Source organism: Acromyrmex echinatior, chromosome 8 (genome assembly GCF_024713525.1).
Source record: "Acromyrmex echinatior isolate Ae372 chromosome 8, ASM2471352v2, whole genome shotgun sequence".
NCBI lineage: Eukaryota > Metazoa > Arthropoda > Insecta > Hymenoptera > Formicidae > Acromyrmex > Acromyrmex echinatior.
In genome coordinates, this window is record NC_141859.1 from 8,458,461 (window position 1) to 8,479,409 (window position 20,949).

A 20,949-nucleotide genomic window follows, 5' to 3' on the forward strand; every position below is an offset into this window, starting at 1 on the left:
CGTAAGTGCGTTGAGAATGTGGGCGACTTGTCAAACTGTAAATGAATCGGAAACCTTTCGCGGTGCGAGCCCAGTTAACGAAGAACCCGCAAGCATAGTCGAGTGCTTCTTTCTGAGCAAAACGAAAGGAACATTAAGAATGATCTTTTCCTATCAATCTTCGTAATTTCATTTTATTGACCGATATTTCTCATAACCCCGATTCTTAACTAAGCGGCACTGAAGCAGTTTATATGATGCGTGAAGTGATGCTTTATATCAATTATGTTAACATTATTATGTTATGTTGACATTCGTATCCTGTGATTCTCTTTATCCGATTTGGATATGGATTCTGCGCAACAAATTTCATTAATCAATGAACAACAGAAAAGTAAACAGGAATATTAAAACATATTTGATAAAATTCCATAATATAACTATATATTTATAAATATAAATATAAAAATAATAAGCATATATATTTTTTCTTAATTCATTTTACTTAATTAAAGGAACCATACAGTTATTAAACTGTAAATTATTAAATTTACAAAGTTGTACATCTTACTTATGTATTTTAAATTACTTGTTATTTAATAAATATTTAATTATCGCAGAATACTTTTAGGACATTTTACTGTCCTAACAATTTTTGCACCATTTATTTTTGATAGAATCGACTATAGTTATATTATTTGAACGATAGTCTTGAACAAGCCCGTGTTTTAAAATTAGTTTTGTGAATAAACGATCGAGGAATAATTTTCAATTTATGTGCGCGATTACAACAACGTTCAAGGCGCAGTTTTTCATGCCATCGTAACAGAGGAAAAGTTCCATATAGTGGGAAAAAAATAGATAATGTAGCATTGTATACATCCTGCAGTATTACACACTGCCTATTTCACGGTTGCGAACGGCATTCGTCGTTTTAATAGAAAATTTTTACAAGGGGTCGTAAACATAAAGTAGACTATCCAGCCATAGGAAGCTCTTATTGCTATAACTTATAACACGTGGCTGATAATATAATGGGCCTGTACGATATAAAGTGCTTCACGAAGAGGGTTGTCAGAGACTTGCTGACTACGAGTATGACTCTGCCATTATCACATACTGCCATCTTAAACATAAAAGTTTAACATAAAAAGCTTTGGAATAAAAGCATGAAATGTCTTTTTTTTTCTAAAAAGACATTAACCTAATGATTATTTATAATCTGCTGATAATTAAAGATTTTACTTCATAAAGACATTTAACAAAAATAAAATAGTCTTATTATAAAATCAAATATAATTAAACACACGAAGAGTTTTGATAGAAATAATAAACAAGTTCGCAAGAAAGGATTAAACGCAAGATCCTTTTCTTATCATGTATTGTGAGAGATATCATGATTAATAAGGTTGTTGCAGGAATGTTCAGCAAGTTCTAGTAAGGCAAAGTAATTTGTATAAAAAAAATTGTATTAGGTGTTGGAATTAATTCGTAGCGTTTTACAAGTGATGGGAAGTACTTTCATTAATGTATTTTTTAATGCTCATGTGAAATAAATAACATTCTTCCATTAAAAAACGCTACGAATTAATTCCAACACCTAATAATTTTACGAGGGGACACGATACAATTTTGGAAAAATTCGTTGCTGCATTCGACGTCAGATATAATAGGAGACGAGTATTAGAGTAGAAGTTCTTAATATTGAGGCATGTCGCACGTGTTTATTATTACCAAGAAACTGTTTCCACTTGTGTAATAATAAGTCAACAGAAACACGAAACTTTTCCACCATTTCTCAACGACAATACCAAATTGCTCTTGTGAGAGTAACGAAAGTATGCAATGCTTGGTTCTACGCGCACCGTTTATCGTATTAAATAAACGAGAACTTTGTGCTCACGGGGGAACATGCAAAACGTATGTCAGATTTCACAGTATTCGTGGCGTGCCGCGATATTCGCTACTCCGTAAATATAAATCAGTCTGCGCGTGTCGTAACCTCTTAGAAAGGGGTTAAAAATCTTCAGCCACACGTATATGTATATAACCCGCTTGAAAAGTCGTCTCGTAATACCTACACTTGAGAATATAGTGGCACTCCGACTTTCAGACCACGAATTCAGTCTTAGAGAAGGCATACTATAAAAGGCTTTAAGAGTTTCCCCGTGTTCGTGCGAATTGAGTGGGATTTGCATACCACGTCGCGGTGGGAATTTCACGAGAAATGTGGACCGGGTTTTTAAACGGCATCTAATGAAGGTAACATTAGACGACATTGTTCAAGTCCGCTCACCATTCGCCTTTTAGAAATGTAAGAAGGGCATCTGAATGCATGAAACATAGACTGGCAGCCTGTGTAGCTAGATATGGTTTGAGAAAGACTTTTGCATATTCATTGGGATCGCGTGAACCCCTTGCTCATCAAGAAGCACAACCTTAAACATTAGATACACTCACCCAGCTTCAACTATGGACTACCTCGATATCATCGCGCCGATTAATTATACAGCTTTAATCTGAGTAACATTTTCGAAGCGTCCATGAAGCACTCGTCGACTTTGGTAATAGAAATTTGAATACACGTTAATTATAGTATATGTCACTGTTTATAATTTAGATAACGCATACTGCATGCACAGGCATAAATTTACTTTGTGCTCGGCGTGTGCATTTCTCGGCGCTTTGCCGTACGTAATCCAAGATACACAGAATTATATACAGTATTTTGAATAGATAATATTACTGGTGCATTTAACGTACAAACGTTCTTCCATAATAAATGAAGAGATTATTAGTAATCTCATGGTGAATGAGAGATGGATAATACACTTTCCGTTTATTAATTCCTATTTAAACATTCTTATATTATGAATAAAAAAAGGTGTCTTTTGTATCTTTAGTAATTTTTTAAATAAATAATGAAGCATTATTTCTTCACGATAAATACTGTAGTCCTAGAGAAAATTTGAGATTACACGGAAATCCCAATACTTGGCTAAAATTGATCTAAATTCGGCCGTCAATCATTCCTCTGGATCAAATAGATAGCACGATGAAGAAAATTGCACGGCAGCGGCGGCCTCCGCGGCATTTTGCGGTGTAGAATGTCAATTAAACGGCGTGGCCGATTAACCATAACCGAAACCTCGACAAAGGCTGGAGCGTGCACGGTTTCGCACTCCGGCAGGTTCATCACGCGATAATTTATATGGTAATTTCAGGGACGTAATAAGTCCCCCTCGGCAAACTCCGGCTGCCACTACACACGATCCTCCGGTGTGGCCGCGGCGTCCTGCGTTGACCCCGACGCGGCGTTCCATCGGGAGAGGATGGCCTGCCATGTACACATCATTACTAAAAGCGGTCATCGATTCATCGGAGTTCGACCACTGGCCGTGCCCACCAACCGATCCGTCGTGGTAGCGTTGTGCGCGTCGATGCATAGACAAGCTGACGTATATTGTATATCTATGTATGTGCGTGAGTGTAATGTATGTATATATATATATATATATATATATATATATATAAATATATATGTATTGTATGTATATATACATATGCATATGTATATATATATATATATACATGTGTATATATATATGTATATATATATGTATGTATATGTATATCCTATGCACCGACGAGAGCGTATAGGCACATCCATTGTCAAATTTTCCCACTCGCGATCGACCGTGCGGGATTTAATTAACACCATCTCGTTAACTTTTGTCGCGACCTATCGTGCCCGCGCCGGTGTTATCTCTCACGAAGATGAGCTTGCTTGTTCGATCAAGTGGATCGTTCGTATCGACGAATTAACGACATGCATTGTTCTTTTTTCGCTGTTACAGTTTACTCACTAGATTTGCATATCAATAAGTGTAAAGTATTACACTACCTTTATTTTCTCATACATTCGCCATTAATTACATTTATTTTTTAAGAACATTTTTGAAAAAATTCATTCATTTTAAATTTCAACTGAATAAATTTATTTGAAATTACATTTGAATTCATTCATTGCAAATTTCAAAAGGAATTACATTTTAACTAGATAAATTTATTCAGTTGAAATGTTCAGTTAAATATATTTATTAGTTATTTACTTCATTATTTATTAGTTACTTAGTTTATTATTTAGTTTATAAATATTATGGCTTATGTCATGTTTTAGCGTCATGTTTTCTATTATAATTTGTCAATCAAGATGAATCTGTTTCTAGATGACTCTTCCTTCTCTTTTTTCCCCTCTCTCTCTCTCTCTCTCTCTCTCTAATAGAAGAGGTTTAAATATATTTCAAAATCTGTCGCGCGATTGATGATGATTCATGGAGACGAGATAGAAGTTATTAAAAGCGGTGATAATCGATGAGGATGGATGGCATTATAACATTACAGTGAAGCGGTTATAAATTTTGTTTGCCCTGACAAAATCGAAAAACCGCGAGGCATCGCCAGGGCGTGAATATATTGACACGAATGTGGTTCTAGCAGAGCAGTATTTATTTTCCCGGAAATTTTTAGCACGGTGAGCAGACACACAAGTATCGAATAACCGTCACATGTATATGGCACTCTTTTTGCGAACAAATTATAGATGTATCACCTTGAAAATTTCGAGAGTATATTTTTTGCTCGTTAGCATTAATATCGTTATCATAGTCGGTACTATATTAATATTTATTTTATAACTTTGTCAATATCTTATGTATGTATTTAAATTTTTTTATATGTAACAATCCATATAGGAGCATTTTATTCTTAACAATGAATAGATATTGATCTATTAATAATTTAATAGACTGTGTGTCACATATATATATATGAGTAAAAATTTTTTTGTTGGACAATTAAAAGATATACTCTTTATTGCAAACAAAATGATATGCAAAATGAAAAGCAATGTTTACGTAATTATAACAACGATAAAAGACGAAAGAGATGCGCGCGAAATAAGAGGAGAAAGAGAGAAGGAGAGAGGGAGGGGGGAGGGGTAATGATTTCCATTTAATTTACTTCGCAAGAGAGCTTCCACGTGTCATAGACTAGTGCTATCGAAAGTTCAAAGTAGCAGTCGATAGAAAGCAAACGGGTCCATTGCCGCGCCATTTATAGACGTCTCGTTCGAGATCAGAGAAGGAAAGCATCGGGTCCTAACGACCGTTCCGTTCGATTGCAGTGATTACAAAGTCGGTTGTTAGCGACTCTTTGAAGCTCAATTATTCTTGATAATGACTCTTCTATTTAATCACAAATATACGTACGTAGCAGCATACATTGCTCTTGCAGTGATCTTGAAAGTACGCTTTGGAATCGAAATTCAAAAATAACTGGAAATACAATATCAAAGAAGATCCTATTTCAATGAACAAGGAACATCGTGTTGATTACAACAGTAAAGTGATAAAGTTCTCAACTGCGAACAAATGTTTTTATCGAAATCACGGCAGTGTGGTTAACTATTGCCGATAGATATCCATCGATAGATACCCCTACATTAAGATACTCGACACTCTGCACTGCGTCCTACTCGACTCTCTGCCTCACTCTCGCTCCATAATCTACGATGTAGTTTCGTCTTCATTTGCCAAATGGTCGGTAAATCCACCCTGTGCGACGTCGTCACTGACTACAGGAAAGACGGTTTAGCATCACGGCATCCAACCGTCGCGGGGGCGTTACGATGAAACTTAACTGCGATGTAAACCCACTTTGGCTCCGTTGGATGCTGCTAGATGAACGTCGTTTCTCACTAACACGAAGTCGCACGAACCATTTAACGATTCTCTGGGTTGGATTACGTGTCGCACAATCGTCGACCCTGATCTGTTTTTCTAAGCTCGCGAATGTGGGAGAGTTGTCTCACACAAAGTTATGGTATGTTAGGATCATAAAGTATATAGACGTTTATACGAAAATAGCAATTGTCAGTTACCGAAGTCAATTTTTATTTTGTTATTAAGTATTTATGATAATATTAATTTCTTAAGATTTATAAATGTACCGAGCTTAATATTATTTTTTTTAAACTTTTTTTATCAATGAATTGTATATAAATCAAAGTGAAATTTATTATTTAATTATAACGCTATTATATTGGACTGAAATAAACGTTCGAATGACGATTCCCCAATGAGTCGAATACTTCCAGTCCCGTGAGGAATAATTAATTTTTGCAATAATTGCAGCGTAATACGATAAGCGAAAATACGGGTGTAGGTTTACCACGAAGTATAATCGAGTTTTATAAGCGACGATAAATAATTCATATATGTGTATCTATGTGTTTAAGCGAAATTGGAGTGACATTATATAACCGAAAATGGACAAGCGACATTTGACTTTTTAATTCACGGAGAGATACGAATTCGATAAAAAGACAAAATCTATCTGATATCGTCGAAAAAGAAAGCATCAAGTCCCTGAGACTTTCAGACTGTCACTTCCGACCTGCAGAAAACAACATTCTTGAAACGAAAAACTGGTCGTGGAAATTGGATTGTCCTTCGAAAGCCCCTGGGGTGTCATGCGTAGGAACGCGAGATGATTCATTCAACACTACATGTGAAATGTTCTGAAACGTTCCACTACCTCGTAGAAGAGAATAAGCTATAAATAGAAACGAAATTTTGTACGTGTTGGTAGATTTCCGTAAGGAAATTTTATGGACCGTTTAATGCACTTTTCCCATCTAAAACATTCAATGCTCTCTATCAGATTCGTATCGGAATTGTGCATATTTTATGTACACGCTGTAACAATGAGGTTTAAGTAATATCATTAAACTAGATTATTTCTGTTGCTTATTATTACATTAAATAACCGTATGACTTTAATGCGGAAAGGATCAAAATTGCAAATTATATTTGGTAATTATGAACATTTAGTACATAAATAATTTATCAAACAGTTGCTCTCTAATTTGCATTTGCATCAATGAAGTGACATGTATGAAAAAACGAACATATACATGATAGTGCGAACGCATAGAATCGAATAGAATATAAACGAATATTATAAATATTTCAAATGTAACTTTTCTTAGCTCTTAGTACATTCTAGAAATACTTCTAATTACAAATCGCTTCAACTACTCAAATTAAAAAGCGAGAAAACAAAAAAGTAAATAAAAGTTAGCGTTTGATGGTTGTTCGTTTATATAAACTTTTCTCATTATTTTGTTTAGTAGAATGCGCTGTTGAAGTTAGATTAAACATTTTAGGAGCACTCTCTAGTGCACTCTGTGCACTAATCATCGATGTAATCTCAACACTCATTCACATAGTTACAAGAGTAAGAAGTTGTTCTTTACAAATGTTGTAAAATTCACGAAACTATACGATAGAATTGTCACATGTGTCTATATATACATGGATTGATTCATATCTTCCTGTTCTTCAATCGCGAGAAATGTTTCCGTATTTCTTCACGATTTTGAAGTCGCTCTTAATTCCATCACTCCAAAAAATTTCTACAGTTTTTCTCTCTCGCTTCTTTCCAACATTACAGCATTTACCAGAGCGCTTTCGTAAAAAAAATTACATCGGTGGGTGCCAGGATAAACTTGCGTCGTAGCGTAAATGTAAAATGACGTGAACATTAAATAAAGCCCGGAATAGCGACAACATTCTGCGCGTCCTGCAAAGCTCCTTAGATAGAAGTAAATTGTAAGTCTCTTACCCGACTGGTCAACGCCGTAAGCACTTTCGTTTGGTCGGCAAAAACAGCTTGAAGCGTAAGGAGATTAGAGTCGTTATGGCGTCAGCCGGGGACAAAAGTGGAGGAAGTTTCATGCGAAAGTCGCGACCCTCGTCTAACGTTTCACCATCTCTCGCGACGCAAACCGTGCAAAGTGACGGAAAGCCGGCTACCGCTACAAAAGAATCACAGTCGGGATGTACTAAAGTACAAGTTGCGTAACGGTGCAGACGACGTTGAGCCCCCGCGAGAAAGGAATAATTCACGCGACAAAAATACGAAGAAAGTCTCGCCGTGTCGCGGTACTAGGGTAAAAGAATCTCTCTGCACGATGAAACTCAATTCGGATTTCTTTATGCGTTGAAATGAGAAGCTCTTTATTAAGTGCAGCTCTTGGAATATATAACAATTATTGGAATTTATAGCAATTAGATTAAGTGAACATTCTTATTTTTCTAACGGAATTGTTTCTTAAAAAATTTCTAAGAGGAATTGTTAAATGGTGAGTAAATATATTAAACGTAAGTTACTTACAGTGATGCGTCAGACTAGTGGTCAGAATCTGCTTATTAGCGTCCGCGTATTCAGCAGAGCTGAAAATAAAAAATAACGTAGTTATTATTTACAACGTTAATTTATTTGAAAAAGTGCACTGAGAAAAAATTGTTTATTTGACTAAATTAATTTAGTTCGTCTTTATTTCTTTCGACGAAGAATGTATGTATTTAAGTTGGACACATTCTGTTTAATACATATATTCTTCAACGAAAGAAATTAAGACAACTAAAATTAATTTGGTTAAATAAACAAATTTTTTTCTCAGTTTATTATTTATTGTATCATACTGTAAAATAGCTTACAATCTTTCTATTTTAAATAATTTGTTATTTATTAAATTATATGCGCAGTGAGACAAATATTTACATATAACAATTACGAAAGTACAGATAAATCTCAATTTATGCGGTGCTCGAAGATTAATGCGGCTGTTTCTTAGAAAGCACCGCAGGAATGCTTGACTAGATATGTATGCAAAGCGGCTCACGTTTTATTTCATACGTCTGTGTTGCTTCCACACGCTATATGGTAATCTACATAAAGATAATTTTAATATGTAACACTTTTCATATTCAACATCCAAAGTATAATTCTAAAAATATCAAATAAAAAAAAAACCCAGGAAAAGACGGAAAAATACGTCTAAATTTTTTCGCGAAACATATTATATTTTAAACTAACTGTTAAAAATATTGTATGTTAATGGTGGATGGTTGTTGCTAAAAGTTGAATCTAAAATATATGTGTGTGAAAATAGCAGATGCAGAAATATAAAAAAAAATTAATTTTATAAGTTTTTGTAGTTTTTAATAATGTAGCATATGATAAATGGTACGCCAGGTAACTCTTAAACGGGATAAATGTCTCGGATAACTCGTTCGTGCCGGTGGTGCATGTTTAATGCCGGAAGTGGCTCGACTCCCAGACCCCGCCGTCATCCTCTCGCAGCGGTTTCCGCAAGCTCCGTAGGGTCATTAGCCAACCATTCATTATGCAACTGCGAGGCAGTATTGCGTCAATATGGGGGCGGCAGATTGTTGGCCCAATCGATAACAATGCGCCGTGTTTACCAGCCGGATAATCAACAGACGCAGCTTCTACTGCCTCGCCTCCGAAGACCAAGCAAGTGGGAATTACGGTCCGCTTCGCTCCGAATGATATTGCGTTCCGGAAGTGTTACTTTTCCTTGTACCTCCCTACCCGCCGGCGATCCGGCGACGTCGATTCCAGCCATCTCTCTATCTCGCAAGTGCTACTATTCAGCCAGAAGCGAGTTACGATTGCGAGCTTACTGTCTCAAAATGATACACATGATCGAAAAGCTGTTCAAATTTGTAGTCTAATCGTACAGATGCTTACACGATTCAATTATTCCGATATGATTTTCCACTTCGCAATTTACATAGTTGAAGTAATTCGGACGCATATTGTCGGCTTTGCGTATATATACATAAATAGAACATAATGATTTTCTAGAGATTTTATATATTAACACATAATGTGTTTAGTATAATATGGCAATTCTATTTATGAGATATTTTAACAATATATAGAATTAAAACGTATACTCTTATTACTTTAATAGTACACTGTAAAAAGAATCTGGTTGCATTGATTGGAATTCTGGTGGGAAATGGATAAATTAGAATCTTCTGGTTGAATATATCATTCTAGTTGAGATAACCAAAATTCTGATTAATATATATCAGAATTTTCCGGTCATTATTTTCCTCATTTTTAACCAAAAATTGTTTTCAGTATGAGGTTGAAGTTGAACGTAATCCACGGTTTCGTCAGTCCAAGCGTTGCGTATTTTACTACAATTATTTTTATGCCAGTGAACTTCATTATATTTTTTTTAATTCATAAATAAGCAGAACATGAAGTTATTATTTATGAATAATTTTTGGATCATTATTTTTACCCATTTTACATATTGATTAGATAAAATGCCAGATTCGATTTTATCTTTCTGAGATACATTCTGAAAATTTACCTTACCATTAGAGGGGCTAAAATCAATAACGTGAAATTGATGATTCAAAGTTGGTCGCGTTAAACTCGTGTTATATCAGGCGACAAGCTATGCATTTCGATGCGTTCGTTACACGAGCGTCTGCTTCGATCGCGATCGTAGAACGGTCGAGCGCGTTCAATCGCCCAACCAAGCCATACGCCATACAAGTTCAACGTCTATGAAACGGCTAGGGTGGAGGAAAAGAGGCGCCGGAAGTACGGGCGCCGTGAGATGAAACGTCGGGCGCGATATTCCCGCGCGTAGAAGGACGCCGGTTCCCTTTGATCTAAGTTGCCGGGAATGCAAGGCGAAGGGACAGCGTGCGTAACTGTCGCCCAGGAAGTTGGGAGTAATTTGCTTAGTTGGATTAGATTGTGAATTTTGTGCCACGCTGTTTGAGCCGCCGTTCATCTCGTCGCGTCCTCCGTTGCAACCCTATTCCTTCTCCCTTTTCCTTTCCCCTCTCTCTCTCTCTCGCTCTCTCCGGTCCATCATCATCGATCCTTGTCCTTCGTGCTGCCTGCTCTCTCTCTCTCTCTCTGTCGTCAACCTTATAATTACAGTACCATCTTCAGAGATGAACTTGCCAATTCATTGCCCGCTGGAAATACGCACTTTGATCCGGCAAGAAGCGGGTATTAGCCGGTAGGATAGGTCATCGAAATTCGCGACGGTGCGCAACGTTAAGCGCCATCGCCCCGGATAATGCAGACGCTCCCTGATTTCGCGTGCTTTGATCTATCGGATAGAGCCGGGTAAGGGCGATCGCGATCAGCGGAGCCATGCACCCGAGAGTAATATTAATCGGTCATCAAACGCGGGTATGAACGAATCATGCGGCATCATTTGTAATTGTGTCGCGCAAGCGTCAGCTTGGAATAAATTTTCTAAATAAGGAGAGACCGGCTATACGTTTTGTAGCCGACATAGCATTAGAAATTTCTATTTCTATTTATATTTTTTGAAATAATCTTTTAATTTCGAGTAATCTTATATTTTATCATTAATTCAGTTTGTATCTACTTTATTTTAATTAAAAGTAGAAATTATAGCGTTCATATACACTGTAAAAAATATCGTGTGGATTTAACATCGTGCGGTGCCTATATAATTTTCATCGTGTTAATATTAACACCATCATGTATGGATTAAAATCCATGGTGTTAAATCCACATCATATTGATATGATGTGATATTGATATTAATATCAACATAGTGAAAATTATATAAACACCGCATGTTATTAGATTCGCACCAATATTTTTTAGAATGTAAATTATTTCGCATATAGATATTGCATGTAAGTTATGTCACTATCATTACAACGTGGCTTATTCTAAATTGCGCACATGTATATATGTGTGTATGTGTTTGAGAGAGAGAGAGAGAGAGAGAGAGAGAGAGAGAGAGCGCCACATTTTTCAAATAATCATGCGGATTCACCACGTGATTGGTCACTGAAAGATCTCGCGGCCCGACCCAAATACCATTAGCGTCGAATTATGCACGGAGCTTTCGTGATTCGCGTGTAGATCACGATACCGGCAGACGCGTACGTGTGCACCCGATGGGCGCAGCGGGTGCACGCATGCAGAGAGTCGGATATAATCTCGTCGAAACGGTGGTATAGTATTCTGTATGCAAGCGTTCGGTATATCTGTGAACGGCGCGGCCCGGCCCGGCCCGGCTCGGCTCGACGTGGCGCGGGGGATGCCTAACGGCATTGCGAATCCTATACAAGAGACTTCAGGCACGAATGGCGGATCAATGTTTTATCGATATTGCAGCAGACGTAGCGTTGATGTACGTCTCGAGTCGGCAATACGTATATTGCGCGTGCTTTCTGCCGTTTGCAAGAGGATTTATGGATTAGCGTTTGTTTATTGTCGCCCTTGCTACGATTTTCCCCGTCGGCAACTCGCGCTTTTTTTACCCGGATGATTCGCAGACGTGGAGAAGGGCATTAAAATGGGCGATCCGAGAAAAAACGGGGAAGACTCGCGGCTCGATATGCATGTTTTGTGACGATTCCTCTTCCATCTTTCTTGCTTTCTTTAACCGGCTGAAGTATATCCGGGAAGTACATCCGGGAAGATACGCTCGGAAGATGAGCGTTATCCATCGTTTTTTAAAGCTCTTGCAAGTTGGGATATTATTTATCCGCATAAACGAATAATTAAACTTTTTCTCCACGTAAATAAATTACAAAACTGCGCTCGCTATATGCTCGAGATATGAAAAAAAAATGTAACAATTTTCGTCATTATAAAATGAAAAAAAAAAAGTTCGTTCGACGAAGAAGCAACAGAATTTCCGTAATGGCCGGAGGACGCATGAACGAAACATGTTAGTAGACAAAGAAGCGATGTGCCTAGCTCATGGTTGGGCCATGCATGAACGCGCGCCTAGAATCCGCGATGTCGACAGCAGAGAAGGTAGAAGATGCGAAGGAGTAGAACGGAGAGGGAGGACCAGAGAGGTTACTGCCGTCAGGAAACTTTTGTTTAAAATTGGAATTCCTTTGCGGCTCGTTGGGACTAGGAATGCAGATAGGGCGGAGGCGACGAAAACCATGAGTGGGCGAGACGAGGTCGCCGGTGGAACGGAAGAAATGCGAGTAGCTGAAAAAGGCGACGTACGATATTGTTTCATCATAAAGGGAAGCTCCTTGCTCCGTGAAGGAAAGCTCTTAAGGAACAACGCCGTCAAAACTTAAGCGCGTGTTGACGCAGCTTCTTACGTAAACATTTTGTTATACACTGCGGATTTTCTCGGTCGGGTATTTTCGTAAATTAGTGCAACGCGCGTTGTCGCATATCAATCATGCACAACGACTACTGGTAAAGAGTGACGTAAATGAATAGTAGTAATAAACAGTTAGTAGTAATAGACAGGCAATAAACGCGGACTAATAACAGATAACAATAACAGATGGTTTTATTTGGGCGTGTCATCCAAGAGATTGTAGAATTTAATAATTTCTAAATGGATTTTTTATACTAATTATCCAGACAACATGTATATGTCTAAACAATGTCTTTATGATTGTTTTGAGACGGCATGAAGACGTCTTTCAGACATGCGTGTTGTCTGAGTATTTACGCCAATTTACATAGTTTGTTGAAGTTATCACGTAAATTTTCGTAACGCGAGTTTCAGCGAGAGTGAATGAGATTCGTGACTTTGAGCTGCGCGGAATTTATACGTCTGCGATAAGCACGTAACAATTGAACAATTATGTGTTATTTGGCCGAATGCGGTAATCGTTTAATTAATTTGCAGGTATCTCACGTACGCCTGGAATCATGTTCCTGCTACGTGTGCCACTACGTGGCTAAACGCATTAACCCATAATTATCGAAATTACAGACCCCGAGCAGCAGCCAACCGTGGAGTCTCCTCACCGCCGTCTCCCAAGATTCTCCTCTCGGCCTATTGCGGATACTTAGGTAAGCATCCCATCTCGCTAATTATTCGAACGCAACCGCAACTTCTACACGGTCCTCCTCTTTCCGCGCTATAGTTTTGCGAACTTAAGAAAGCGGATTACGACGGCTTGATCGTTTAAGAAATTCACTTGGCAAGAAATTCACTTTTTGTGGCGAACCGCGTAATTAAGTTCACGCGCGTCGGCTGTAAGAATCCGAATCGCTGTTTGCGTACGAGCGAGTTTCAGGAATGTTGAAAACGCGAGAGTGGCGAATATTTTCGAGGAGAGGTGGCACGAGGACGTAGAGAACGTCTTTAATTTGCAGTTGGAACGACATCGCGAGGGGACGAAGGGAACGATGTCTCTCGTTGGAATTTCGCATCGGAATCGATCGCCCGGAACTATGAAATATCGCCATCGACGATGACGTATTTCATTTCGCCCGTCAATTTTTTTTAAAGGCAAGCATCACGGATATCGACGACCCTTCAATGGAATAACGGATCTCTCTCGAAAAAAAAAAGAAATTCCGCCGCGTTGCAGCCGAAGTGTAATTGCGGATGCAGTAAATACTTACCCGGAGCAGCGACAATATACAAACGCGGAAGCAAAAAGACTGATTAGAGAGACGCGATGTAATTAAAAAAAGTTTTGTTCCGTTTTACGTTAAGCTCTGTTTATAACACAATAGCGGCGATAGTGGTTCGTTTCGCACACCGACGTTGTCTCCAAATGGATGGAGGTCCTAATTCGTATTAAAATTAATCTTACGAAAAGACCCGTGTAAAGTATGAAAACTTAGCCGGCCGCGGTGAACTTTTTCTATTAGGCATTATCTAGATTCCGAAACACCGCTTATTTCCGGCTAGAAAGTGTTTTATTTGTTAATGCTAGACCGTCTTATCATACTCGTTATTATTCAAGAGTCACGAAGTACTGCGTACACGCGATCGTTACATACCGTAAAATGGTCTCTCGGAATGGTATTTCCTAGCTGGACAGCTTCTTTCAAAGTTCGTCATTTTTTTTAAAGCGTTATTATCACTTTCAGGAACTCAGGTTTTTCTATCAATAAAGAAATATCTTTAATATAAAATAAAAAAATTAATATAAAAAAATCTTACGTTTATAGTACTTGGAGATCCATAAATAAAATAATTTGAATGATAATTTTAAAGTCATGCAAAAGAAATATACGTATTTCATATCTGGATGACATATGGGAAACGTTGGAATTGCATTAAACGTGATTAAGCCTGACAAAGAGATAAGTATAATGAATAGTACGCTAATGTGAATGTAGGTGAATTTTTACTATTACTTCCTACAAAGAGAATTTCGCCCTCTCTCTCTCTCTTTCTCTCTCTGTGCTAAGTGTTTCTCCAGACTTTTATCTTGATGAGTTCTGGATGGGGTGTGGTTGATTCTGTCAAGAAAATTTACTAGCGATTCTGACGTCCAGCAATTAGAGAAAGTAGGTGCATAAAGTTTCTTCGACTCGACTCGTAACAAAAGTGCTTTCATGATCATTTGCTAATTCGCTAAATATCAAAGATTATACGAAATATTTTAATTCACTTTTTGTTTATAAGCATTTTTAAATATTATTTTAAATCTATTGCAATAAAAATGAAAATTATTTTTTTATAAAAGATATTAGATACAATATATAATGCATACACATATTTATATATTTATACAATATAGTATTATTAAAATTTTGGTATTATAGTCTTTTGTTATTGTGAAAATCATGATTAATTATTTGCACTATTTTTGTTTTTTTCTATTAATCGATATTGACAATAATTACACAAATAAAATACTAACATAAATAAAATACTACTATAAATGCCCGCAATAATATTCATCGTTGTTACAATTTCAGTTATTTTTTAAAAAATTATGCAATGTTATTATTATATAATATATGTTACATACGTAACACTGACGCAATTTGTAAGCAATCCTATTTCTTCATTAAAATTAATATTTATAATATGTTAAATTAACATATTTTAATAAATTTAACATTTACGATACATTAACTAACACATTTTGTTTATTTATCTTAGAATTTTTGTTTTATAAAACATTTTTATACGTGCATTATTTTATTCGTTTATTTTCTCATAAGTAAAGTATATTATTTTAACATTAAGAAACGTTGAATATCAATTTAATACTAAATATTTAAATAGTAATTATATCATGTTACATTTAACACTAACAATGTACTGAAAATTCGATATAGAATTTTAATAAGGATTTGAGTGGACCGTTTCTAACACAAATACAGAATATTTTTTACTGTTACTATTTTTTTATTTTAGTCCGCTCTATTATATTTTGAAAAATTGATTCTCGAAACCACGGCAATATGCAGGTGAAGAGTGATAGGCAAAACACAGTGGTTCATGCGTAGGTACATGGAGTTCGACAAAAGTTTGTTTTCCAGTCGCGCTGGCGCATTCCAGCGTAGAACTTTATGCTAATTCGACGCGCCGACTGTACAACATTAATAGAAGTCCAACTAGCCGTCGCAGTAGCGGTTCCCACGAGCGCAAACGCGCGTTACACGGATGTCCCTTGTGAGGATGATGGGACAAAGTCGAGAGGATAATGCATCGATTACGCAATCCTCGCCTATGATCGTTCGGGTAGTTGGAAGCGACGACCGATCGGATAACCGTGTGTATTACACGTAGACTAATACGCTGTCATCCAATAGGAATGCTCAAACTCGAAACCGGCTTAACAAACAACCAGCTTGAGTCTGCATTGTGTGCATTTTACATAGAGATGAACGTAAGTGTGCGTTTGTGCGTCACCGCTGCGGAGAGAAGCACGAGCGAACGAAGTCAAGGGTTCCTCGCTACAGGCGTCACAACTCATCCTAATTACATCTACCCTCGTTTCCGGATTCTGGGGGCTTCCCGTCAGGAGAGTATACTAGTACTTAATTAGTATTGCCTACCGGACCTGCTGGCGCTGCAATTGAGATGTTTAACAATGTTTCCGTTCCCCGGAGAATTATTATATTCCGATTTAATTTACAATAGCAATTATTTTCGTTACGAAAAGAAAAGTATTCACAGATTTAGGAAATACAGGAGTACATACATCTTAAATTTCTGCATCTTAAATAAATAAAATCATATTAATTTCCTAAAGGTATATTGAGATACACTTAGCTTTCGTATAAAAATACATTAATACGATATATGTCATTATTCGTAAATGTCTTTTAACGCGTACTAAACGTTAATTGATATCATAAGATATTATACATATCTTTTATACAAATGATTTGCTAATTAATTTATCCCTTTCGTGTAAATTGATTTAACGCTCAGCCTATCTTTAAATTTAATTATAACAAATCCGATGTGACTAACGAGCAAGTGGTTGTCGGGTTGTCTGATTATATACGGTGCGTCGAGGAGCACAGCGCTCCGGTTTCGCAAATCATTTATAACCTAGCATTAAAAGATCTTAACGCTCGTGTAGCGTAAAAAATGAACAGGCCGACCAAGTCGGGCCCACTAGCAATTTCGTCTCCCCGGGACATTCTTTCTAATTACTAGAGATTTATTAACGTTGTCGCTGCACAATCCACTTCTTGCATCCCGTACCACCTCCTGCGCGTTTCCCTTAAGCAAGTTCACTTGCCCTATCCCGTGACGATCATTCCTAAAGTAATTGCTCTTGCCGTGGTCTGAGCTAAAAATCAGAGACGCGAAACTTTCGTTTATTCTCAGCAGCCATGTAATCGTTTTTATTTTCTACCTCCGTTATATTCTATCAATTTAATATAGCAGCGTTTTGTACCTACTGCAAGCAATAATGACGGTTTAAAAGCGTTGTTTGTGTTTAATTTATTTTTAATCACTTATAAATATTATAAAATCTAATTCTTCTCATGCAAATCCGTTCTTCTTGATATTCTAAATTCAATTTATTATACTTTAAATTTAGAATATTATACAAATATAAATATTTAATAATCATATTTAATTAAAAATTTGATCATTTTTATTTGTAACGTGAAGATGATTTATTTTTTAAATAATAATCTAGATTTATTGAATATATAATAGTGAGAATTGAAATGATAAAGATATATAGTCTTGTTAGGGTTTAAATAAGAAGGCATTAAGTTAAGCAGAGCTAAGCAAGCTACAAGGGTATTTCGGTGTAATGGGGCGAATCCTATTTGATACTTAACAACTTTTGTGGTTCAGCGTTTCTTTATCTTCCTGCTTTACTCCATCAACGAGTTGCAAGCTGTAAATATGTTTAAAATTCTCGAAAAATCTCGCAACTAATTTTAAAATATTCATTACATTATACAATATAATAACAATATTATTATATTAGGTGTTGGAATTAATTCGTAGCGTTTTACAAGTGATGGGAAGTACTTTCATTAATGTATTTTTTAATGCTCATGTGAAATAAATAACATTCTTTCATTAAAAACGCTACGAATTAATTCCAACACCTAATATTAGCGCGCGCATGTGAGTGTATGTGTGTTTATTTAACATTGAATCTATTTAACATTGAATTTTGTTTTTGTTCTTATACATAAATATGTATATATATATATATATATATATATATTAGGTGTTGGAATTAATTCGTAGCGTTTTACAAGTGATGGGAAGTACTTTCATTAATGTATTTTTTAATGCTCATGTGAAATAAATAACATTCTTTCATTAAAAAACGCTACGAATTAATTCCAACACCTAATATATATATAATATATTATATATATAATATATATTTATATACAATCATTAAATATAATATAAATTATACTCCGTGATATTAATCCAGATAATAATATACATATTCTGTATTGTAACTCAAATTACATTGTATTATAAATTATATCGTATTTGATATAACCACATTTGCCATAATGCGATGTTGGATACAACACAGCTTGATGATGACATTTACACTATCATGTCACCTATTCTAGCTAAATTTGTATATTATCTTGATTCGTGCATCTCTCTGAAATGATTTGGAAATAAGTGACTCATTATTTTGTAAGCTCGTTGAAAAGATTATTTCACGAAAAGATACGCATCTTCGTACCATCGAGTTTCAGATTTTAACAGTAGCTGATTGGGGTGAGGCCGGATGACGAAGAAAAATGGGCAGCAATTTTCTTTAAGGGTAGTCCGACGAACGCGAAGTAAGAAAGTCAAATTGTTAGGTACGTTCCTAAAATCACAGATGAATCGAAATTGAGGGGAGAAAGGAGAAGAAAATGAGCGCGATGATTCCGTTAAATAATCTAAAAGGGAAACGAACGATTCCTCACATTCATTTCATTGGATAATAACGTAATTTTCATGAAAATTGCAATTATTTTTCAATAGCCACATGTATAAATATTATTAATATGCTGTAAATAATTAATTAGTGCACAATTAATTTTTTTTCGATAATTTATTAAATTAAATATAATTAATTGTATTTCTTTAAAGAAATTGAAAAGACATTTTTATGACTCGTAATCAAGATATATACTTAAAGTATCTGATTGTATTTTAGAAAAATACAAAGTCAGTTCATAATCGAGTTGTTCAATTATTATATAAAATTATCTGTCAGTTTCACTCGTGCGATTCATTTTGTGCTACAACTTATTTTCTGTTCGTCTTTCTCTTCCTTTCTTCGTGTCCCATCGTCTCTTTACTTCCCGCATTGAAGGTGACTGATTAAAGAAATCCACGTCAGACGCTCGCATCTTGGACAGAACGCCTGTCAAAAGGTTACGTTAATTGCCTCGTGCTTGATTGATTAACGTTCTGATCTTATTAACTATTGAAAAAGATTAGAGGGAGGCCCTTTCGAGTGTAGATAGATAGTCCCAACGTTACGAAATCTGATTATGTTTCTATCGTGAGATGAAAAATGATTCTTTGCATTTCAGCAGGTACGTTACATGAAATTGTAATAAACTATGTGGTCCGACAATTATTCATATTACACACAACAATATTAATATAAAATGATTGCTTAGATATTTTCTTGAATTTTTAGGCGTGTTATGAAAAAAATTATTATTTTAATGTTTTGAAAAGCAGCTTTGAATTATTTTTAAATAGTAAATAATTGCGTAATTGATAATATATGCAAAAAATCAGAGAAATTATTGTCTTTCTGCGTAAAATAGAAATATATATGTGCAGTTAACAGTTACATTCTAACATAATCGGTAATATGAACAGAACAATGTAGTCAATGGGAACGACATACTTTGCATGAGAATACAATCAGTGCAGTTCAGCTGGTGCAGGCACGAGGCATATCACTGGGAAATCAGCTTCATAGTGATATGCTCCTACTATATATACCGCATATCGACAAGTTAAGTCAACGATTGAGAATAGCAAAACGCGCATGGAAGAGAAGATGTATAAATAGATTCAATTTATCTTACTGGTCTTACAGCAAGCAAGTAATTTGTTTTATTATTGTCACATGCAAGAACGGAATCTCATTTCCAGAGAAGCTCTATTTTCTGAAGACTGAAATATTTATGTAGCCGATTTAATGAACGCAGATATCGTTACCGTAATCGTCGTATTAATAGACAGCGGCAATTAAAACTTGTGAGAAATGATTCCGCCGACGTATAGCGATATGCCCCACGTCTGAACTTCATTCAGCGTGTCTGGAGAAGCCTTGAATTCTCGGCTCTGCGCGAGTTATGCGAATTGATACCGGTAATTAAAACTTTCCCCGATCGTGCCATGATTGCGCTGTAAACGCGAATCGTGCGCACACACATACACATACGTATATGTATACATCATACATTTTCAATATATTCCAGAATAAGTAAATATTACCGTCTGCAACTTAATTTTTTAACTCATATAATCTTTACTTCTTAAATAATGTTTAATTTAATTTCATAATTTTTAACGCCAATATCAAGTTAAAATATATTACACTTAATATTCTTTTTATGAATATCCAAAATAGATTCATTACTTCTAAGTTCTTATACATATCCATTTAATGTAAAGAATTATATACGCACACATGTTTGCGTTAACATACGTTGCAAACTCGCGCGGAATGTTTGAATAATATATTTTCGTGCCTGTGAACGTAGAGGTAGATACTCCGATCATAAATCCAATTATAGGTAGACCTGTTCCCGATGACGTCACATCTATCCTATGACGACCCTTTCCCTTGGTTTCGATCGGATAACAATTACGACCAC

General features: G+C 36.0%; 2 protein-coding genes across 6 annotated transcripts in view; one reads left to right on the forward strand and one right to left on the reverse strand.

The window, feature by feature from the left end:
• The window catches only part of Ten-a (Teneurin-a transmembrane protein), a 495,412-nt gene that overhangs the window by 337,680 nt on the left and 136,783 nt on the right, over positions 1 to 20,949 (reverse strand). For all 4 annotated transcript variants that reach the window (XM_087409039.1, XM_087409040.1, XM_011050850.2 and 1 more), the window contains exon 3: positions 8,218 to 8,276. The gene's annotated coding sequence lies outside the window, so the exon portion shown is untranslated. The remainder of the gene's footprint in view (positions 1 to 8,217; positions 8,277 to 20,949) is intronic.
• LOC105142938 (potassium/sodium hyperpolarization-activated cyclic nucleotide-gated channel 2) overlaps positions 1 to 20,949 on the forward strand; it is a 280,821-nt gene that overhangs the window by 101,800 nt on the left and 158,072 nt on the right. For both annotated transcript variants that reach the window (XR_015546030.1, XM_087409054.1), the window contains exon 5: positions 13,628 to 13,707. The gene's annotated coding sequence lies outside the window, so the exon portion shown is untranslated. The remainder of the gene's footprint in view (positions 1 to 13,627; positions 13,708 to 20,949) is intronic.